The sequence below is a fragment of the Pristiophorus japonicus genome, chromosome 10 (genome assembly GCF_044704955.1).
Source record: "Pristiophorus japonicus isolate sPriJap1 chromosome 10, sPriJap1.hap1, whole genome shotgun sequence".
Lineage (NCBI taxonomy): Eukaryota > Metazoa > Chordata > Chondrichthyes > Pristiophoridae > Pristiophorus > Pristiophorus japonicus.
In genome coordinates, this window is record NC_091986.1 from 222,945,585 (window position 1) to 222,966,783 (window position 21,199).

The 21,199-nt window shown below is 48.5% G+C and overlaps 1 protein-coding gene across 1 annotated transcript in view; it reads left to right on the top strand.

Annotated features, from left to right (window-relative positions):
- The first annotated feature begins 3,260 nt into the window (after positions 1-3,260).
- Positions 3,261-21,199, top strand: part of LOC139275325 (uro-adherence factor A) — a 292,625-nt gene continuing 274,686 nt past the window's right edge. Inside the window, exon 1 of the mRNA XM_070892631.1 lies at positions 3,261-3,647. The gene's annotated coding sequence lies outside the window, so the exon portion shown is untranslated. The remainder of the gene's footprint in view (positions 3,648-21,199) is intronic.

Sequence of the window (21,199 nt, forward strand, 5' to 3'; positions counted from 1 at the left end):
AGCATCGAAGCATTGACCACGCTCGACCAGCTCCACTGGACAGGCCACATCGTCCGCATGCCTGACATGAGACTTCCAAAGCAAGCTCTCTACGAGGAGCCTCGACACGGCAAGCGAGCCCCAGGTGGGCAGAGAAAACGTTTCAAGGACATCCTCAAAGTCTCCTTGATAAAGTGCAACATCCCCTGGGAATCCCTGGTCCAAGACCACCCTAAGTGGAGGAAGAGCATCTGGGAGGGCACTGAGCACCTCGATGCCCATCACCGAGAATAAGCAGAAACCAAGTGTAGACAGCGGAAGGAGCGTGCGTCAACCCAGGCTCCCCGACCATCCTTTCCTTCAACCACTGTTTGCCCCACCTGTGACAGAGACTGTAGGTCCCACATTGGACTCCTCGGTCACCTGAAAATTCACTTTTAGAGTGAAAGCAAGTCATCCTCAACTCCGAGGGACTTCCTATGATGGTGATTAGGTCTGTGGGTATCAATGTTGTCTGGATTTGGTCTCTCGGTCGCAGTGGTCCCTGGATTTGGTATCTTAGTATCAGTGTTGCCTGGATTTGGTCTCTGAACATCGAACATAAGTGGGTGGAAGTAATTTCTGCATTTGGTCGCTGGGTGTCGGTGTCCTGGGATTTGGTCTCTGTGTCCCGGGATTGGGTCTCTGGGTGTCCTGGGATTCGGTCTCTGGGTGTCCCAGGATTTGGTCTCTTGCTGTCCCGGGATTGGGTCTCTGGGTGTCGGTGTCCTGGGATTTGGTCTCTGGGTGTCCCGGGATTGGGTCTCTGGGTGTCCCGGGATTGGGTCTCTGGATGTCACTGTCCTGGGATTGGGTCTCTGGGTGTCCCGGGATTTGGTTTCTGGGTGTCCCAGGATTAGGTCTCTGGCTGTCACTATCCCGGGATTCGGTCTCTGGCTGTCCCTGTCCCAGGATTCGATCTCTGGATGTCGCTGTCCCGGGATTGGGTCTTTGGCTGTTCCGGGATTGGGTCTCTGGGTGTCGCTGTCCCAGGATTTGGTCTCTGGGTGTCCCGGGATTCTGTCTTTGGGTGTCGCTGTCCCAAGATTCGGTCTCTGGGTGTCACTGTCCCGGGATTCGGTCTCTGGATTTCCAGGGATTCGGTCTCTGGGTGTCCCGGGATTCTATCTCTGGGTGTCACTGTCCCAGGATTCGGTCTCTGGGTGTTCCAGGATTCGGTCTCTGGGTGTCCCAGGATTCGGTCTCTGGGTGTCCCGGGATTTGGGTCTCTGAGTGTCCTGGGATTCGGTCTCTGGGTGCCCAAGTCCCAGGATTTGGTCTCTGGCTATCACTATCCCGGGATTCAGTCTCTGTGTGTCGATGTCCCGGGATTCGGTCTCTGGGTGCCCATGTCCCAAGATTCGGTCTCTGGGTGACACTGTCCTAGAATTCGGTCTCTGGCTATCACTGTCCCGGGATTCGGTCTCTGGGTGCCCATGTCCCAGGATTTGGTCTCTGGGTGCCCATGTCCCAGGATTTGGTCTCTGGGTGCCCATGTCCCAGGATTTGGTCTCTGGGTGCCCATGTCCCAGGATTCGGTCTCTGGGTGCTCATGTCCTGGGATTCGGTCTCTGGGTGCCCATGTCCCAGGATTTGGTCTCTGGGTGCCCATATCCCAGGATTTGGTCTCTGGCTGTCACTGTCCTGGGATTCGGTTTCTGGGTGCCCATGTCCCGGGATTCGGTCTCTGGGTGCCCATGTCCCAGGATTTGGTCTCTGGCTGTCACTGTCCCGGGATTCGGTTTCTGGGTGCCCATGTCCCGGGATTCGGTCTCTGGGTGCCCATGTCCTAGGATTTGGTCTCTGGCTGTCACTGTCCCGGGATTCGGTCTCTGGGTGCTCATGTCCCAGGATTTGGTCTCTGGCTGTCACTGTCCCGGGACTCAGTCTCTGGGTGCCCACGTCCCGGGAGTCGGTCTCTGGGTGCCCACGTCCCGGGACTCGGTCTCTGGGTGCCCATGTCCCGGGACTCGGTCTCTGGGTGTCCATGTCCCGGGACTCGGTCTCTGGGTGCCCATGTCCCGGGATTCGGTCTCTGGGTGTCACTGTCCCGGGATTCGGTCTCTGAAAGGATGCTCGTTGTCACCGCCTCCTCATCCCTGTCCCTTCACTCGCCATCTGTACATCTTTTTCTCAGTTCTTTCTTTTTTCGGCCTGTGTGTGTTTCTTCTTTTGGTGAGGTGAGAAGCGGAGGGGACAAAGCTGGGTGGCCGTTGTCGAAGTGCCTCTGCTTTTCCTGAGGCCTACCGAGCTTTCCCGCTCGGATCGAGCAGCTATGAGTGGCCGAACTCGAGCGGGGGGGAGGGACTGGGTTCAAAGCCCAACGGCCGGAGCGCGCGAGGAAACTGACGGTCTGTGATTGGCCGAGCTCGGGCGGGGGGCGGTGCTGGGTTCAAAGCCCAACGGCCGGAGCGCGAGCGACCGGTCCGAGCGGGAAGAAAGCCGTGCTCTGATTGGAGGAGCTGCGGGGTGAGGCGAGCGAGCGCCGGGAATTCTCCTCAGAGCCCCGTGGCGGGGCGTGGGGAGCGGAGGTGGGAACGTGGCCTGACTGTTTCACAGGCCGGAGAAAATCAGACCCTCGCCTCGGAGGGAAAGTCTGCGGCAGCGGGATCAAAATGTTCGCCCGGCTGTAAGCGACCGGCAGACCGTGTGTTAGACCGCCCCGCCATTGGTTTCTGCTTCCTAGCCAGAAGAGTAATCCCTGGTTCGACGGCGACAGGCCCCGCATTCATAAAGAGCAAAAGACAAAGGCTGGACAAAAAGAAAGAACTGAAAAAAGGATGAAAAGTTGTCGATTGAAGCGGACAGCGAGCTTCTGAGTCTAAATCCAGGGACCACTCGCATTGTGACACCAAAACCAGGGACAATTTACACTGTGACACCAAATCCAGGGACAATTTACACTGTGACACCAAATCCAGGGACAATTTACACTGTGACACCAAATCCAGGGACAATTTACACTGTGACACCAAATCCAGAGAGCACTTACACTGTGAAACCAAATCCAGGGACAATTTCATCATCATCATCATCATCATCATCATAGTCAGTCCCTCGGAATCGAGGAAGACTTGCTTCCACTCTTAACATGAGTTGTCAGGTGGCTGAACAGTCCAATACGGGAATTACAGTCTCTGTCACAGGTGGGACACTTAGTCGTTGAGGGTAGGGGTGGGTTGGGACTGGTTTGCCGCACGCTCTTTCCGCTGCCTGTGCTTGATATTTGCATGCGCTCGGCGATGACACTCAAGGACACTAACGCTGAAATCAGGAACCACTTACACTGTGACACTGAATCCAAGGACCACTTACATTATGACACTGAATCCAGGGACCACTTACATTGTGACACTGAATCCAGGGACCACTTACACTGTGATACCAAATCCAGGGTCCTGTCGCATTACGAGACCGCCTTGTGGGTCTCCTCCTTGACCTGGTCAAGGTCGTTATTTATAGGTCCAGGTTTGACGCTGCCGGTGGAAGTCGCTCTGGCTACTGACACTCTGCGGTCTTGTCCGCGCCCAGGTAGCCCTGCAGAAGGAGCATGCGGTGTTCATCAGTGCGAGTGAGGCCTTCCATGACCAATGAACGCAGTAAGGTCTGAAGTGCATAGTCACAACTAGGTATAATGTTATTTAGATTAAGTTTCATTTCTATTTATGTTTACATTCCTTAGGGGGCACTGTTTGATTTATAGTTGATGACACTGGGGCAATCCAATGTTCCATTTATTGGTTTATTTAAAGAAGAGACCAAATCCAGGGACCACTTACACTGAAACTATGAAATGGGAATCAGAGTGCCACAGTATGGGAAATGGTTATTGTGGTGAAATCAGCCCTAGTGATGGCAAAAGGTGAGTAATTGGTGAAGATATGACCGTGAATTCAGTTTCAAACTAGTAGTGATATGTTACTGTCTGAAATCCTTTGCCGGCAGCACGATGATTGGATGTAACCAGCACAACACCTGGATCCGCCTGTTTGTACCAAAATTTATGTCCCTGATGTATTTTTCGATGAGAAATGTAGAGATGTGAAAGAAAGTAGGAAATCAAGCTTGGGCCAGAAGAAGGTTACTTGAATGAACAATCCATGAGGTTGTTTTGAAATATGTCTGCATGAGGTAAAAATATGAAATGAAAATTGATCTGTCTAGAGATAACTGCTTTATAAATAGTGATTTCTAACCCTCAACCCCAACATAAACCCTAGCCATTATCTCCAATCCTTCCCACTAACCCTCAATCATGCTTTATCAATAACAAGATGGAGGGCTGGGCTGCAGTGTCAACAGTTATTGCGATGTCATTTATGATACAGGTGGAACGTGCTGTCAATAGTCACTTCGAGTGCAAAGAAAAGGTAGCCCAAAGAATTCTTGAAAAAGGCCAGAAGAAGATACAGGTTGAAACTCCCTTATCCGGCACCCTTGGGACCTGGTCTGTGCCAAATAAGGGATTTTGCCGGATGTGGGGAGATCACGTGTTATAAGGGGAGCAACACTATACAAACCGTTTTTACAACTTCATTGGTGTCAATCATTGGTCAAAAACAGAGTGTGCCTTCATTTCTGTGCCATAGCGACCAAGTACACACATTGTGTACATTAAGCGTAATTTTTACAACTTTCATGAACTCCAATTGCTGGCCTGACCCCGCAATCCACCGCCCCCCACCGATCTCTCTGTCGCACTCTCAGCCTCCAGCCAGCTAGACACGATATCCCCGACCCGTTCCACTGCAAATTCCGCCGGACTCACGATTCTGTGAACTCTTCTACCGATTCCCCCGCCCCGCCGCGGTCTCCCTCGCTGCCGCACTTCCAGCTCCTAGCCCTTTATCCCCAATGAAAGCAAAATGCTGGGAAGGTAGGCAAAGTTACGATTATCTGCATGTTTTGGTTGTTGCCCCAAGATCGGGGATTTCGAGGCTGGCTGGGGACTGGGAGTGCTGCAGCTAGGAAGGCCACGGGAGGGTTCGGCGGTGGTGGTAGAGATCGAGGAGTCAGGAGTCCGGTGGAGTTTGCAGTAGAGAGGTTGGGGATATCGGGGCTGGCTGGCTGGGGTTGGGAGTGCAGCGGACAGATTGTTGGTGGGGGGGGGGGCGCGGTGGATCGCGGGGTCAGGTCAACGATTGCAGAAGTTGGCAGCGAGGAAGGACTTCAATTTGTTCATGTCGGAGGACCCGGCCGTGGTCTGCGGTGCCAGATAAGGGAGGTCCAGCCTGTACTTTATTTAAGAACATAAGAAATAGGAGCAGCAGTAGGCCATTTGGCCCATCGAGCCTGTTCTGCCATTCAATAAGATCATGGTGATCATGCCAGATACGAGACTCCCTAAGCAAATGCTTTATGCCAAGCTCCTTCATGGTAAACGAGCCAAAGGTGGGCAGCGGAAATATTATAAGGACACCCTCAAAGCCTCCCTGGTAAAGTGCGACATCACCACTGACGCCTAGGAGACCCTGGCCGAAGACCGCCCGAGGTGGAGAAAGTGCATCCGAGAGGGCGTTGAGCTCTTTGAGTCTCAACGCAAAGAATGTGAAGAGGTCAAGTGCAGGCAGCGGAAGGAGCACGCAGCAAACCAGTCCCACCCACCCCTTCCCTCAACGAATGTCTGTCCCACCTGTAACAGGGCCTGTGGCTCTCGGACTGTTCAACCATCAAAGAACGCACTTTGGGAGTGGAAGCAAGTCTTCCTTGATTCCAAGGGACTGTCTATGATGGCTGATCTGATCACAGACTCAGCTCCACTTCCCTGCCCGCTCCCCATAACCCTTTACTCCCTTATCGCTCAAAAATCTGTCTATCTCCACTTTAAATATATTCAATGACCCAGCCTCCACAGCTCTCTGGGACAGAGAATTCCATAGATTTACAACCCTCTGAGAAGAAATTCCTCCTCATTTCAGTTTTAAATGGGCGGCCTCTTATTCTAAGACTATGTCCTGTGGTTTTAGTTTTCTCTATAAGTGGAAATATCCTCTCTGCATCCACCTTGTCGAGCCCCCTCATTATCTTCTAAGTTTCAATAAGATCACCTCTCATTCTTCTGAACTCCAATGTGTATAGGCCCAACCTACTCAACCTATCCTCATAAGTCAACCCCCTCATCTCCGGAATCAACCTAGTGAACCTTCTCTGAACAGCCACAATGCAAGTATATCCTTCCTTAAATACGGAGACCAAAACTGTACGCAGTACTCCAGGTGTGGTCTCACCAATACCCTGTACAGTTGTAGCAGGACTTCTCTGCTTTTATACTCTATCCCCCTTGCAGTAAAGGCCAACATTCCATTTGCCTTCCTGATCACTTGCATACTAACTTTTTGTGTTTCATACACAAGGACTCCCAGGTCTCTCCGTACTGCAGCACTTTACAATTTTTCGCCATTGAATTTATAATTTGCTTTTCTATTATTTCTGCTAAAGTGGATAACTTCACATTTTCCCACATTAAGGGCCCAAGTTTCCACAGGATAAAAAAACGGGCGCCCCTCCGAGCTGGGCGCCCATTTTTCGCGCCTAAAACGGCGCCAGAAAAAAAACGCGCTATTCTCGAGCGCTTTGCAGCTCTTTGTCTGTTTGGCGCGGCACCCAGGGGGGCGGAGCCTACACTCGCGCCGATTTTGTAAGTGGGAGGGGGCGGATACTATTTAAATTATTTTTTTTCCTGCCGGCAACGCTGCGCGTGCGCGTTGGAGCGTTCGCGCATGCTCAGTGTGAAAAAAAACATTGGCACTCGGCCATTTTTGTAGTTCTTTGTCGCTGTTTAATTTTTGAACATTTTTTAATAAAATCACATTGCCATCAGCACTGAGGCTACCCTTCTCACTGTCTCCTTCCCCTCCCTCCCCTCCGCGGCAACAAACGGCTGGCTGTCTCCTTCCCCTCCCTCCCCTCCACAACAACAACCCGCTGTCTCCTTTCCCTCCCTCCCCTCTGCGGCAACAAACCGCTGTCTCCCTCCCCTCCGCGGCAACAAACCGCTGTCTCCTTCCCCTCCCTCCCCTCCACAACAACAAACCGCTTTCTCCTCCCCCCCCCCCCCCCCCACTCAGCGGCACGAACAGCTTTCTCTCCCTCCTCCCCCTCCCGCTCAGCGGCAACGAACGGCTGCAGAATTCTCCCTGGCTGAAGCACTTTCACACAGGTAGGAAGATGGTTTATTTAATCTTTTCTTTGCTTATAAATGTTTATTCAGGTTGGATTTATTTGTATAATATTTGTAGAAGTATAAATAAGGATTTATTGTAGAATTTAATGAGTTCCCTTCCCCCCCCCCTCCCCCCCCCACCTCGTTCTGGACGCCTAATTTGTAACCTGCGCCTGATTTTTTAATGTGTAGAACAGGTTTTTTCAGTTCTACAAAAATCTTCACTTGCTCCATTCTACTTTAGTTTGGAGTACGTTTTCACTGTGGAAACTTTCAAATCAGGCGTCAGTGGCCGGTCAAGCCCCCTTTTGAAGAAAAAATTCTGTTCCAAAGTAGAACTGTTCTACCTGACGAGAACTGCAGAAAAAAATCTGTGGAGAATTGCGATTTCTAAGATAGTCCGTTCTCCACCAGTTGCTCCTAAAAAAATCAGGCGCAAATCATGTGGAAACTTGGGCCCTATACTCCATCTGCCAAATGTTTGCCCACTCACTTGGCTTGTCTCTATCACTTTGCATATTTTTTGTGTCTTCACAATTTGCTTTCCCGCGCATCTTTGTATCATCAGCAAACTTGGCTACATTACACTCGGTCCCTTCATCCAAGTTATTAATATAGATTGTAAATAGTTGAGGACCCAGCATCGATCCATGCGGCACCCCACTAGTCACTGTTAGTTTGCCAACCGGAAAATGACCCATTTATACCGACTCTCTGTTTTCTGTTCGTTAACCAATCCTCTATCCATGCTAATATATTACCCCCAACCCCATGAGTTTTTATCTTGTGCAGTAACCTCTTATGTGGCACCTTATTGAATGCCTTCTGGAAATCCAAGTACACCACATCCACTGGTTCCCCCTTATCCACCCTGCTTGTTACATCCTCAAAGAACTCCAGCAAATTTGTCAAACATGATTTCCCTTTCATAAAACCATGCTGACTCTGCTTGATTGAATCATGCTTTTCCAAATGTCCCACTACTGTTTCCTTAATAATGGACTCCAGCATTTTCCCAATGACATTAGGCTAGCTGGTCTATAGTTTCCTGCTTTTTGTCTGCCTCCTTTATTAAATAGGGGTGTTACATTTGCAGTTTTCCAATCCATTGGGACCACCCCAAAATCCAGGAAATTTTGGTAGATTACAACGAATGCATCCACTATCTCTGCAGCCACTTAAGACCCTAAGATGTATGCCATCTGGTCCAAAGGACTTGTCTGCCTTTCGTCCCACTATTTTACCTAATACTACTTCATTAGTAATAGTGATTGTACTAAGTTCCTCCCTACCTCTAGCCCCTTAAGATGTTTAGTGTCTTCTACCGTGAAGACCGATACAAAATATTTGTTTAATGTCTCTGCCATTTCCCTGTTTTCCGTTATTAATTCCCCAGTCTCATCCTCTAGTGGACCAACATTTACTTTAGCCACTCTTTTCCTTTTTATGTCCCTGTACAGTGTCAAACCTGTACCCATCAGTACTGTATCCTTGTGTTGTACAGTTACCAACCTGTATCCACCAGTTATGTATGCCAGTGTTATACAGTGACACACCTGTACCCACTAGTACTGTGTCCCAGTGTTATTCAGTATCAGCCCTGTACCCACCAGTACTGTACCCCAGTGTTATTCAGTATCAGCCCTGTACCCACGAGTACGGTATCCCAGTGTTCTACAGTGACAGACCTGTGCCCACCAGTACTGTACCCCAGTGTTACAGAGTGACAGGCCTGTATCCACCCATACTGTACCCCAGTGTTATACAGTGACAGACCTGTACCCACCAGTACTGTACCCCAGTGTTACACAGAGACAGACCTGTACCCATCCGTACTGTACCCCAGTGTTATACAGTGTCAGACCTGTACCCACCAGTACTGTACCCCAGTGTTATACAGTGACAGACCTGTACCCAACAATACTGTACCCCAGTGTTATACAGTAACAGACCTGTACCCACCAGTACTGTACCCTAGTGTTATAGTGACAGACCTGTATCCACCAGTACTGTACCCAGTTTTATACAGTGACAGACCTGTACCCATCAGTACTGTACCCCAGTGTTATACAGTGACAGACCTGTACCCACCAGTACTGTACCCCAGTGTTATACAGTGACAGACCTGTACCCACCAGTACTGTACCCTAGTGTTATATGGTGACAAACCCATGCACACCAGATTACCGTCCATCTACCTAGGTTTCTGGTTATTCTCTGTGCCTATGTCCTGGTTACTCTCCATGTGCCTTTTTCCGGGTTTCATTACTTGTGCATATTTGCTAGCTGATCTCCATGTCCCTACTTGTTGGTTTAACATGTGCCTATCCTAGGTTAATCACCATATGCTTAATTGCTGGTTAATCCAAATGTGCCTGGTTACTTTCCCTGTGATTATTTTCTGGTTATTCTCCATGTGAATACTTCCTAGTTACTCTCCATCCACTGACTTTCTGGTTACCCACCTTGTGCCTATATTCTGGTTACTCTCCATGTGCCTATTTTCTGGTTACTCGCCAATTCACTAAATATATTCAAAAAGGAGTTGGATGAAGTCCTTACTACTAAGGGGATCAAGGGGTATGGCGAGAAAGCAGGAATTGGGTACTGAAGTTGCATGTTCAGCCATGAACTCATTGAATGGCGGTGCAGGCTAGAAGGGCCGAATGGCCTACTCCTGCACCTATTTTCTATGTTTCTCTATGTTCTATGTGCCTATTCCCTGGTTAAAATTGATGTGACTATTTGCTTGTTACACTCCACATTCCTTATTTCTTGTTACGCTCCGTGTGACTGTTTCCGGATTACTCTCCAGGTTATTGTCTGTTTACCTGTTTCATGCAGGTGACTTTTTGCTGGTTACTGTGGCAAATGAATTTCAATGTAAGCAGATATGTGGTCATCCACTTCGGACCTAAAAAGAATAGAACAGGGTACTTTCTAAATGGTGAAAGGCTAATGACAGTGGATGTCCAAAGAGACTTGGGGGTTCAGGTACATAGATCATTAAAGTGTCGTGAACAGGTGCACACAATAATCAGAAAGGCTAATGGGATGCTGGCCTTTATATCTAGAGGACTAGAATGCAAGGGGGTAGAAGTTATGTTGCAGCTATATAAAACCCCGGTTAGACCACACTTGGTGTACTGTGAGCAGTTCTGGACACCACACCTTAGTAAAGATACATTGGGCCTTGGAGGGAGTGCAGCGTAGATTTAACAAAATGATGCACAGACTTCAAGGGTTCAGTTACGAGGAGAGATTAGGGTTGCATTCCCTAGAATTTAGAAGATTAAGGTGTGATCTGATTGAAGTTTTCAAGATATTAAGGGCAACAGAGAGGTAGATAGAAACTATATCCACTAGTTGGGGAATTCGAGGACTAGGGGGCACAGTCTAAAACTTGGAACCAGACCTTTCAGGGGTAAAATTAGGAAACACTTCTACACACAAAGGATAGTAGAAGTTTGGAACTCTTCTGCAAATGGTAATTGATACGAGATCAATTATTCATTTTAAATCGGAGATTGATGGCTTTCTGCTAACCAAAGGTATTAAGTGATTGGGCCAAAGGTCGCAGGTCAGCCATGATCTCATTGAGTGGTGGAGCAGGCTCAAGGGGCTGAATGGCCTACTCCTGTTCCTATGTTCTACCTCAACTCCACCTTCCCCCACAATCGGCATATCCCTTAAGTCCCTTAGTATCCAAAAATCTATCCATATCTGTTTTCAAACTGGTTACACTCCGTGTGCCTATTCCCTGGTTACTCTCTATGTGCCTATTCCCTGGTTACTCTCCATGTGCCTATTCCCTGGTTACTCTCCATGTGCCTATTCCCATGGAGGCTCCGACCTGCAAGAAACCATCAGCGGCAGGTCGGGGCCATAAAAGGAGAAGCCTGCGGCCCAGGGAGCAGCATGCGTCCCAGGGAGCAGCGTGGAGGCCCCAACCTGCGAGAAATCATCAGCGGCAGGTCGGGGCCATAAAAGGAGCGGCGTGTGACCCAGGGAGCAGCGTGGAGGCATGCCACTACAAGGTACAGTGTGAGCTGGTGCAGGAGGGCAACAGCAGCGCAGAGCGACGTCAGCAAGGTCCAGGTCAGTGATTGGAGCATGTGCAGATGCAGCAGGAGCGACGAGAGGAGCGAAGGAGCTGTGAGAGACTGTGGAGGGATGTGATTGTGGCCCAGTGGAGGCGTAAGTTACGGGGCCCAGGGGCAGCACGGGCCAGCCCATACTGCGATATGTGTGTGCACTAGGTCCGTGCAGCAGAGCAGGTCTCCAGTTGTCTTGGGTAAACCTTGCCACTGGACCTAGCTCTGTCAAGCCCGTGTGGTGGCTGGTGTGCAACGGCCACCACACACTAAAAAAATCATGCTCAGACATCTTCCACCCTTGAGGATGTAGATCGGGTTCTTCACACGGCCACCACACACTAAAAAAATCATGCACAGGCATCTTCCCCCTTGAGGGTGTAGATCGGGTTCTTCATTCGAAACACCTGTGAACTCATCCTTTTTATTTGGCGTGGAAGCAAGTCATCCTCTTTTCGAGGGACTGCCTATGATGATGATGGTGACTCTCCATGTGTCTGTGTCCTGATTACTCTACATGTGCCTATGTTCTGGTTAATCGCCATATACCTATCTCCTGGTTAATCTCCATGTCTATTTCCTGATTACATGTGTCTATTTCCTGATTTTGTTGCATGAGATTATTCCATGTTTAAATTCCACATGACTAATTCCTAGTTACCCCTTTTGCCTATTCCATGTATAATCTCAACGTGCCTATTTCCTAGTTACTCTATGTTGCTATTTTATCGACTGTTTCAAGGTTAATCTCCATTTGCGTATTTGATAATTACACTCTATTTGCCTATTTCCTAATTACTCTACGTGTGCCGATATCTTTGATACATCCTTACTATACAGTATAAATGCACACGAAGCCCATGCTTGAGAGAAGCTCAGTCTGTGACCTGTCCTTTATTCCTTAGCACTCAAGTGATGAAGGTGGGTGGAGCTTCCCCTTTTATACCTGAAGGTCCAGGTTAGGAGTGTCTCCCACCTAGTGGTCAGTGTTCTCACGGTGTACAACTTAGGTCAGTTTATACATGGGTTACAATGCTGGTTGAATACATGACATCACCTCCCCCCCCCCAAAGTCTTATTGGGATCACAGGTTGAGTCTCTCTGGTGGTTTACGCTCCCTTGTAGAGTGCCTGAGTTGGGGCTCCGGTTGTTGGGCACTGGCCTGAGTGTCTGCTGTTTGCGGTGCCTCAGGCCTGTCCGGACTGCCCACAGTGACTGGGCTCTCCTCCCTTTGGTTCCGGTGTTCGGTCACCTGTGGTGGAGTGAACTCTATATCGTGTTCTTCCTCTGCTTCTTCTATGGGGTTGCTGAACCTCCTTTTTGTTTGATCCACATGTTTGCGGCAGATTTGTCCATTGGTAAGTTTAACTACCAGAATCCTATTTCCCTCTTTGGCAACCACAGTGCCTGCGAGCCATTTGGGCCCTGCAGCGTAGTTGAGGACAAAAACAGGATCATTTACATCAATACATCGCGCCCTCGCATTCCTGTCATGGTAGTCATATTGTGACTGGCGCCTGCTCTCGACAATTTCTTTCATGGTGGGGTGTATAAGGGATAACCGGGTTTTGAGCGTCCTTTTCATTAGTAGCTCTGCGGGTGGAACCCCTGTGAGCGAGTGTGGTCGGGATCTATAGGCCAACAGGAGGCGTGATAAGCGGGTTTGTAGGGAACCCCCTTGGATTCTGAGCATCCCCTGTTTGATTATCTGCACTGCTTGTTCTGCCTGGCCGTTTGAGGCCGGCTTGAACGGTGCCGTTCTAACATGGTTAATTCCATTGCCTGCCATGAAATCCTGGAATTCAGTGCTTGTGAAGCACGGGCCATTGTCACTGACCAAGATGTCCGGTAGACCGTGGGTGGCGAACATTGCCCGTAGACTTTCTACCGTGGCAGAGGATGTGCTTGAATTTAAAATGTCACACTCGATCCATTTGGAGTAGGCGTCTACTACAACCAAAATCATTTTCCCCATGAAAGGACCTGCGTAGTCCACATGGATGCGTGACCAAGGCTTGGCGGGCCATGGCCAGGGGCTAAGGGGGGCTTCCCTGGGCGCATTGCCCAGCTGGGCACACGTGTTGCACCTGCGAACACAAAGTTCCAGATCTGCGTCTATCCCTGGCCACCAAACGTGTGACCTGGCAATTGCCTTCATCGTGACAATGCCCAGGTGCCCATTGTGGAGTTCTCTGATGAACACCTCTCTGCCCATCTGTGGCATGACTACACGGTTTCCCCGCAGTAGGCAATCGGCCTGAATCGAGAGTTCATCCTTGCGCCTGTGAAATGGTTTACATTTCTCAGGGCATGCCCTGTACGTGGCTGCCCAGTCCCCATTCAGGACACATTTCTTGACTAGAGACAATAGCGGGTCTCTATTTGTCCAGACTTTAATCTGACGGGCTGTCACGGGTGAGCCTTCGCTTCCGAAAGCTTCAACGGCCATGACCATCTTAGCAGCATGCTCGGTAGCCCCCTCAGTGGTGGCTAGTGGGAGCATGCTGAGTGCATCGGCGCAGTTTTCGGTGCCCGGTCTGTGCCGAATTGTGTAGTCATAGGCGGCTAATGTGAGTGCCCACATCTGTATGTGGGCCGATGCGTTTGCATTTATGGTCTTGTTGTCGGCCAAAAGGGACGTTAGGGGTTTGTGATCTGTCTCCAGCTCAAATTTCCTGCCAAACAGGTACTGGTGCATTTTCTTTACCGCAAATACACATGCGAGCGCCTCCTTTTCTACCATCCCGTAGCCCCTTTCTGCCTGGGACAGACTTCTGCAGGCATAAGCTACCGGCTGTAACTGACCCTTGGCATTGACATGCTGCAACACACACCCGACACCATAGGACGACGCATCGCACGTTAACACAAGTTTCTTACATGGGTCATATAGCGTTAACAGATTGTTGGAAGATAACAAATTGCATGCTCTATTAAAAGCCCTTTCCTGGCTGTCCCCCCAGACCCATTCGCGACCTTTGCGTAGGAGCACGTGTAGCGACTCTAGCAGTGTGCTCAATTTGGGAAGAAAGTTACCAAAATAGTTCAGCAGCCCCAGGAACGAATGCAGCTCCGTCGTGTTACGGGGTCTGGGTGCTCTCTGGATCGCTTCCGTCTTGAACGCAGTAGGGCTGATCCCGTCTGCTGCTACCCTCATCCTCAGGAATTCTACCTCTGGAGCTAGGAAGATGCACTTCGCCTTTTTCAGTCGCAGAGCAATCTGCGTAGCACCTCCTCCAGGTTGTGGAGGTGTTCTTCAGTATCGTAACCTGTAATGAGGATGTCATCCTGAAAAACCACCGTCCCTGGAATCGACTTGAGGAGGCTTTCCATATTTCGTTGGAAGATCGCGGCGGCCGAGCAAATCCCTAACGGACATCTGTTGTACTCAAACAACCCCTTGTGTGTCGTGATGGTGGTCAGCATCTTCGACTCACTCACCAGCTCCTGGGTCATGTAAGCTGAGGTCAGGTCCAATTTTGAAAAAGGTTTGCCACCGGATAGCGTTGCAAAGAGGTCCTCCGCTCTCGGTAGCGGGTACTGGTCTTGGAGTGACACCCGATTGATGGTGGCCTTGTAATCGCCACATATCCTGACCGACCCATCCGACTTGAGCACCGGCACAATCGGGCTTGCCCAGTCACTGAATTCGACTGGCGAGATGATGCCTTCCCTCAGCAGGCGGTCCAATTCGCCTTCTATCTTTTCCCGCATCATGTACGGCACCGCTCTGGCCTTGTGGTGTACTGGCCTTGTGGTGTACTGGCCTGGCGCCCGGGTTTATGTGAATCACAACCTTGGCCCCCATGAAAGTGCCAATGCCGGGTTGAAATAATGAGTCAAATTTGTCCAGGATCTGTGAGCATGATACTCGCTCCACAGAGGAAATTGCATTGACATCGCTCCATTTCCAGTTCATGACAGCAAGCCAACTCCTCCCCAGTAGTGCGGGACCGTCCCCTGGGACAATCCAGAGTGGCAGTCTGTTCTCCGAATCTTTGTGGGTCACGACTACCGTGGCGCTGCCAAGCACCGGAATGATCTGCTTTGTGTAAGTCCGTAGCTGTGCGTCAATCGGCGATAATTTTGGCCTCCTGGCCTTGGATGCCCACAACTTTTCGAACTGTTTGAGACCCATCAGGGACTGGCTGGCACCCATGTCTAACTCCATTGATACTGGGATGTCATTGAGGAGCACTTTCATCATTATCGGTGGCGTCCTGGTGTATGAACTGTATACGTGCTCCACACGAACTTGCTGAACTTCAGCTTCCAGCGATTTCCCCCAGTGTCCATTTCTGCAGGTATTTTGCTCATCTCTGCAAACTCCGGCTGAGTGTGTGCCTCCACGCCTCCACGCCTCCAGCATGAGTTGCGGTTTGAAACAAAAGGTCCCTTGCCAGTCGATCGTCCCTGACTGCCCCTGTTATTGTCCTTGAGTGCACCATTAACAGGTGTTGATGGCCCCATTACGGGCCGCATTGTCCCTTGCAATGGCGTGAATCGCTGTTCAGCTTGCCATTGTCTCTGTCGAACTCCCCCTCTGAGTTCGACGACATGTTGGGGCATGCCCGACTGCCCTTGTCTGCCTGGAGAACTGTGTGCTGCTTTAACAATGTTGAATCTCTGTCCCAACCATTCCTTAACACAGTACCTCTTGTCTGTTCTGCTAGTGGCCATGCTCGCGTGATTTAAATCCCAGTTTCTTGTCGCCATTGATACGTCCTTACTATACAGTATAAATGCACACGAGGCCCATGCTTGAGAGAAGATCAGTCTGTGACCTGTCCTTTATTCCTTAGCACTCAAGTGATGAAGGTGGGTGGAGCTTCCCCTTTTATACCTGAAGGTCCAGGTTAGGAGTGTCTCCCACCTAGTGGTCAGTGTTCTCACGGTGTACAACTTAGGTCAGTTTATACATGGGTTACAATGCTGGTTGAATACATGACAATCTTGGTTACTCTCATTTTACCTATTTATTGGTGACTCTCTATGGGCCTAATTCCTGGTTACTCTCCTTACGCCTGTTTCCTGTTTTCTCCCTGTGTGACTATTTCCAGGTTGCTCTCTTTGTGCCTATTTCCTATTTCACCTCCAATGCATTAATTTATATGTTACTCTCCATGTGCCTATTAAATGGTTAAACTGTACGTGGCTATTTCCAGGTTACACTCCTTTTGCCTATTTACTACTTACTCTCTGTAGACCTAATTCCTGGTTACTCTTCTTGTGCCTACTTCCTGTTTATGGTCGATGTGCCAATTCTACTGTTACATTACACATGTGTAATTATATAGGTTAAGAACATAAGAATTAGGAACAGGAGTAGGCCATCTAGCCCCTCGAGCCTGCTCTGCCATTCAACAAGATCATGGCTGATCTGGCCGTGGACTCAGCTCCACTTACCCGCCCGCTCCCCATAACCCTTAATTCCCTTATCGGTTAAAAATCTATCGATCTATGATTTGAATACATTCAATGAGCTAGCCTCAACTGCTTCCTTGGGCAGAGAATTCCACAGATTCACAACCCTCTGGGAGAAGAAATTCCTTCTCAACTCGGTTTTAAATTGGCTCCCCCGTATTTTGAGGCTGTGCCCTCTAGTTCTAGTCTCCCTGACCAGTGGAAACAACCTCTCTGCCTCTATCTTGTCTATCCCTTTCATTATTTAAAATGTTTCTATAAGATCCCCCCTCATCCTTCTGAACTCCCAACGAGTAAAGACCCAGCCTACTCAATCTATCATCATAAGGTAACCCCCTCATCTCCAGAATCAGCCTAGTGAATCGTCTCTGTACCCCCTCCAAAGCTAGTATATCCTTCCTTAAGTAAGGTGACCAAAACTGCACGCAGTATTCCAGGTGCGGCCTCACCTATACCCTGTACAGTTGCAGCAGGACCTCCCTGCTTTTGTACTCCATCCCTCTCGCAATGAAGCCAACATTCCATTCGCCTTCCTGATTACCTGCTGCACCTGCAAACTAACTTTTTGGGATTCATGCACAAGGACCCCCAGGTCCCTCTGCACCGCAGCATGTTGTAATTTCTCCCCATTCAAATAATATTCCCTTTTACTGTTTTTTTTTTCCAAGGTTGATGACCTCACATTTTCCGACATTGTATTCCATCTGCCAAACCTTAGCCCATTCGCTTAACCTATCTAAATCTCTTTGCAGCCTCTCTGTGTCCTCTACACAACCTGCTTTCCCACTAATCTTTGTGTCATCTGCAAATTTTGTTACACTACACTCTGTCCCTTCTTCCAGGTCATCTATGTATATTGTAAACAGTTGTGGTCCCAGCACCGATCCCTGTGGCACACCACTAACCACCGATTTCCAACCCGAAAAGGACCCATTTATCCCTACTCTCTGCTTTCTGTTAGCCAGTCAATTCTCTATCCATGCTAATACATTTCCTCTGACTCCGCGTACCTTTATCTTCTGCAGTAACCTTTTGTGTGGCACCTTATCGAATGCCTTTTGGAAATCTAAATACACCACATCCATCGGTACACCTCTCTCCACCATGCTCGTTATATCCTCAAAGAATTCCAGTAAATTAGTTAAACATGATTTCCCCTTTATGAATCCATGCTGCGTCTGCTTGATTGCACTATTCCTATCTAGATGTCCCACTATTTCTTCCTTAATGATAGCTTCAAGCATTTTCCCCACTACAGATGTTAAACTAACTGGCCTATAGTTACCTGCCTTTTGTCTGCCCCCTTTTTTAAACAGAGGCGTTACATTAGCTGCTTTCCAATCCGCTGGTCACTCCCCAGAGTCCAGAGAATTTTGGTAGATGAGAACGAATGCATCTGCTATAACTTCCGCCGTCTCTTTTACTACCCTGGGATGCATTTCATCAGGACCAGAGGACTTGTCTACCTTGAGTCCCATTAGCCTGTCCAGCACTACCCCCCCTAGTGACAGTGATTATCTCAAGGTCCTCCCTTCCCACATTCCCGTGACCAGCAATTTTTGGCATGGTTTTTGTGTCTTCCACTGTGAAGACCGAAGCAAAATAATTGTTTAAGGTCTCAGCCATTTCCACATTTCCCATTATTAAATCCCCCTTCTCATCTTCTAAGGTACCAACATTTATTTTAGTCACTCTTTTCCGTTTTATGTATCGGTAAAAGCTTTTACTATCTGTTTTTATGTTTTGCGCAAGTTTACTTTTGTAATCTATCTTTCCTTTCTTTATTGCTTTCTTATTAGATAGCAATAAAGAAAGGATTAGCTATTTTATAGTAAAGGATCCTCTGAGAATATGATAGGTATGAAACAAATTCAGATTGAGTTTGAGAGTAGTGTGATTAAGTCAGAAACAAAGTCAGTTACCCAGGTTAAAATTTGCAGGGCTACAGGGAAAGGGTTGGGGAGTGGGACTAGCTGAAGTGCTCTTGCAGAGAGATGGCATCGGCTTGATGGACCGAATAGCCTACTTCTGTGCTATAACTATTCTATGAGTGGTGAGTTGGCTAAAGTAGATTGGAAAATTAGATTAAAAGATATGATGGTAGATAAGCAATGGTGAACATTTAAAGCAATAATTCATAATTTGCAATTAACACACATTGTCTTGAGGAATAAAAGTTCCACAGGAAAAGTTGTCCAACCATAGCTAACTAGAGAAGTTAGATAGTTTTAGATTAAAAGAAGAGGCTTACAATGATACCAAAAAGAGGAGTAAGCCTGATTGAGAGGGTTTTAGAAATCAGCAATGGATGACTAAGAAATTGATAAAGAGGGAAAAATAGAATGGGAGTAAACTAGCAAGAAATATAAAAACAGACTGTAAGAGCTTCGATAAGTATGCAAAAAGGAAGAGATTATCGACAGTAAATATGGGTCCCTTGCAGGCAGAAACAGGAGAGATTCTAATGGGGAAAGAGACATAGAAACATAAATTTACAGTGCAGAAGGAGGCTATTCCAGCCCATCATGTCCGTGCCAGTCAACACAGTGCCACACGGCCCTCGGTCAGCAGCCCTGAAGGTTACATATAAACCTATGAACAATGACGGACAGGTAAAGAGCATCTGGACCAACCAGTCCACCTCACACAACTGCAATACATCATGTATCGTGACATTTTACACTCCACCCCACCCAGAGCCATGAAATCTCCTGGGAGAGGCAAAAAAACAGGTAAACACCCAGGCCAATTGGGGGAAAAAGATTTGGGAACATTCCTCTTCGGCCCATCCAGGCGATCGAAATTAGTCCAGGAGATCACTTTGGCCATATTAGATTCCATGATGTACTTACCATTGTGTGTCGCCAGCCAACAAGAGGTTATCCAGTCTAATTCCACTTACCAGCTCTAGGTCCGTAACCCTGCAGGTTATGGCACTTCAGTTGCACATCCAAGCACTTTTTAAATGTGGTGAGGGTTTCTGCCTCCACCACCCTTCCAGGCAGCGAGTCCCAGACACCGACAACCCTCTGCATGAAGAAGCTTCCCCTTAAATCCCCTTTAAACCTTCCACCAACCATCTCAAACCTATGCCCCCTCATAATTGACCTCTCCACCAAGGGAAATAGGCCCTTGCTATCCACTATATACAGGCCCCTCAAAATTTTATACACCTCAATGATGTCTCCCCTCAGTCTCCTCTGTTCCAAGGAGAACAATTCCAGCCTATCCAATCTGTCCTCATAGCTACAATTCTCCATTCCAGGCAGCATCCTCGAAAATCTCCTCTGCACCCTCTCCAGTACAATCACGTCCTTCCTATAATACGGCGACCAGAACTGCATGCTGTATTTTAGCTGTGGCCTAGCCAGTGTATTATACAATTTAAGCATAACCTCACTGCTCATGTATTCTATGCCTCGGCCAATAAAGGCAAGCATTCCCCATGCCTTCTGTAAGGGGTGGTTTGCAGGGGGTCAGCTTTCCCTTCTGACCTTATATGAGCGGTTCCGAATCGCTCCCACACCCTTGGTTCTAGACACTGGAATTATGAAGGGACGGTGACAGACTTGGACAGACAATCGGTTTCAAGGTAGGAAGCAGATATGGCTTTATTGTGTTTAAAAAGAAGTAAAAGGCACACCTTTAATAACACACACAGACCAATACACACTGAGGGGTACAACACATTGAATAAATTGTCCAATTACAGTCTGTGGGGGAAAAGAATACAGCTTAAACTCTAAATGGGGTAAAGAGGAGAATGCAGATACATTTACACAAGTTATCCCAGCCTCCCTCCTCCCAATTCCCCTAACTAACGAACTTATAGCTCTGGGGAGTTCAGGGGCTATGCTCACCAATCCCTTTTGACAGTTGCCGGTGAATCGTGGTTTCGGGGTTCGCTGCACTTGGCCTTCTAGGTGAGCCGTACCCCGGTCGGAGGAGAGGATTTTGGACTGCGTAGTCTTCGGTTGGGGTGCGTCCGTTGATGCGGTAAGTTGCGTTTTGGATGTATGGGGTAAGTACCCACTTTCTTTGGTTAGGAATAGTTTAGTTAGTCCCTTTTGGTAATTTCTCACCCGTTGGTCGTTCCGAAGTAGATTGTAGAGTGGAAACAAATGTCGATTCTTCGGTTTTTGCTGAGTTGGTTTCGGTTGGTCGTTTCGCTGGTTGTGGTGGCCCGGGTTGTCAATTTGGTTGCTGACAACCTTCCGTTTTGTGGGCCTCGTGCTCGGTCAGTTCTTGATGAGTTCTAGTAGTTTCCTTCACTGCTCCATTTCTTCACTCCCCAGCTCCGGCTGCTTGTATCTGTGTCTGTGTTCCAGTCTGTGTGCTGCTCCTTGCGTTCTGCTAGCCTTTTGTGTTCTGCTAGTCTGTGTGCTGCTCCTTGCTGGTCTCTCCTTGTAAAACTGGGGGATAGATATATTCCAAAAAAAAGCTCCGTTATCTCCCATCAAATCTCTTGGGCTCTGTTTAAACTGTACTGTCCACTGATTTT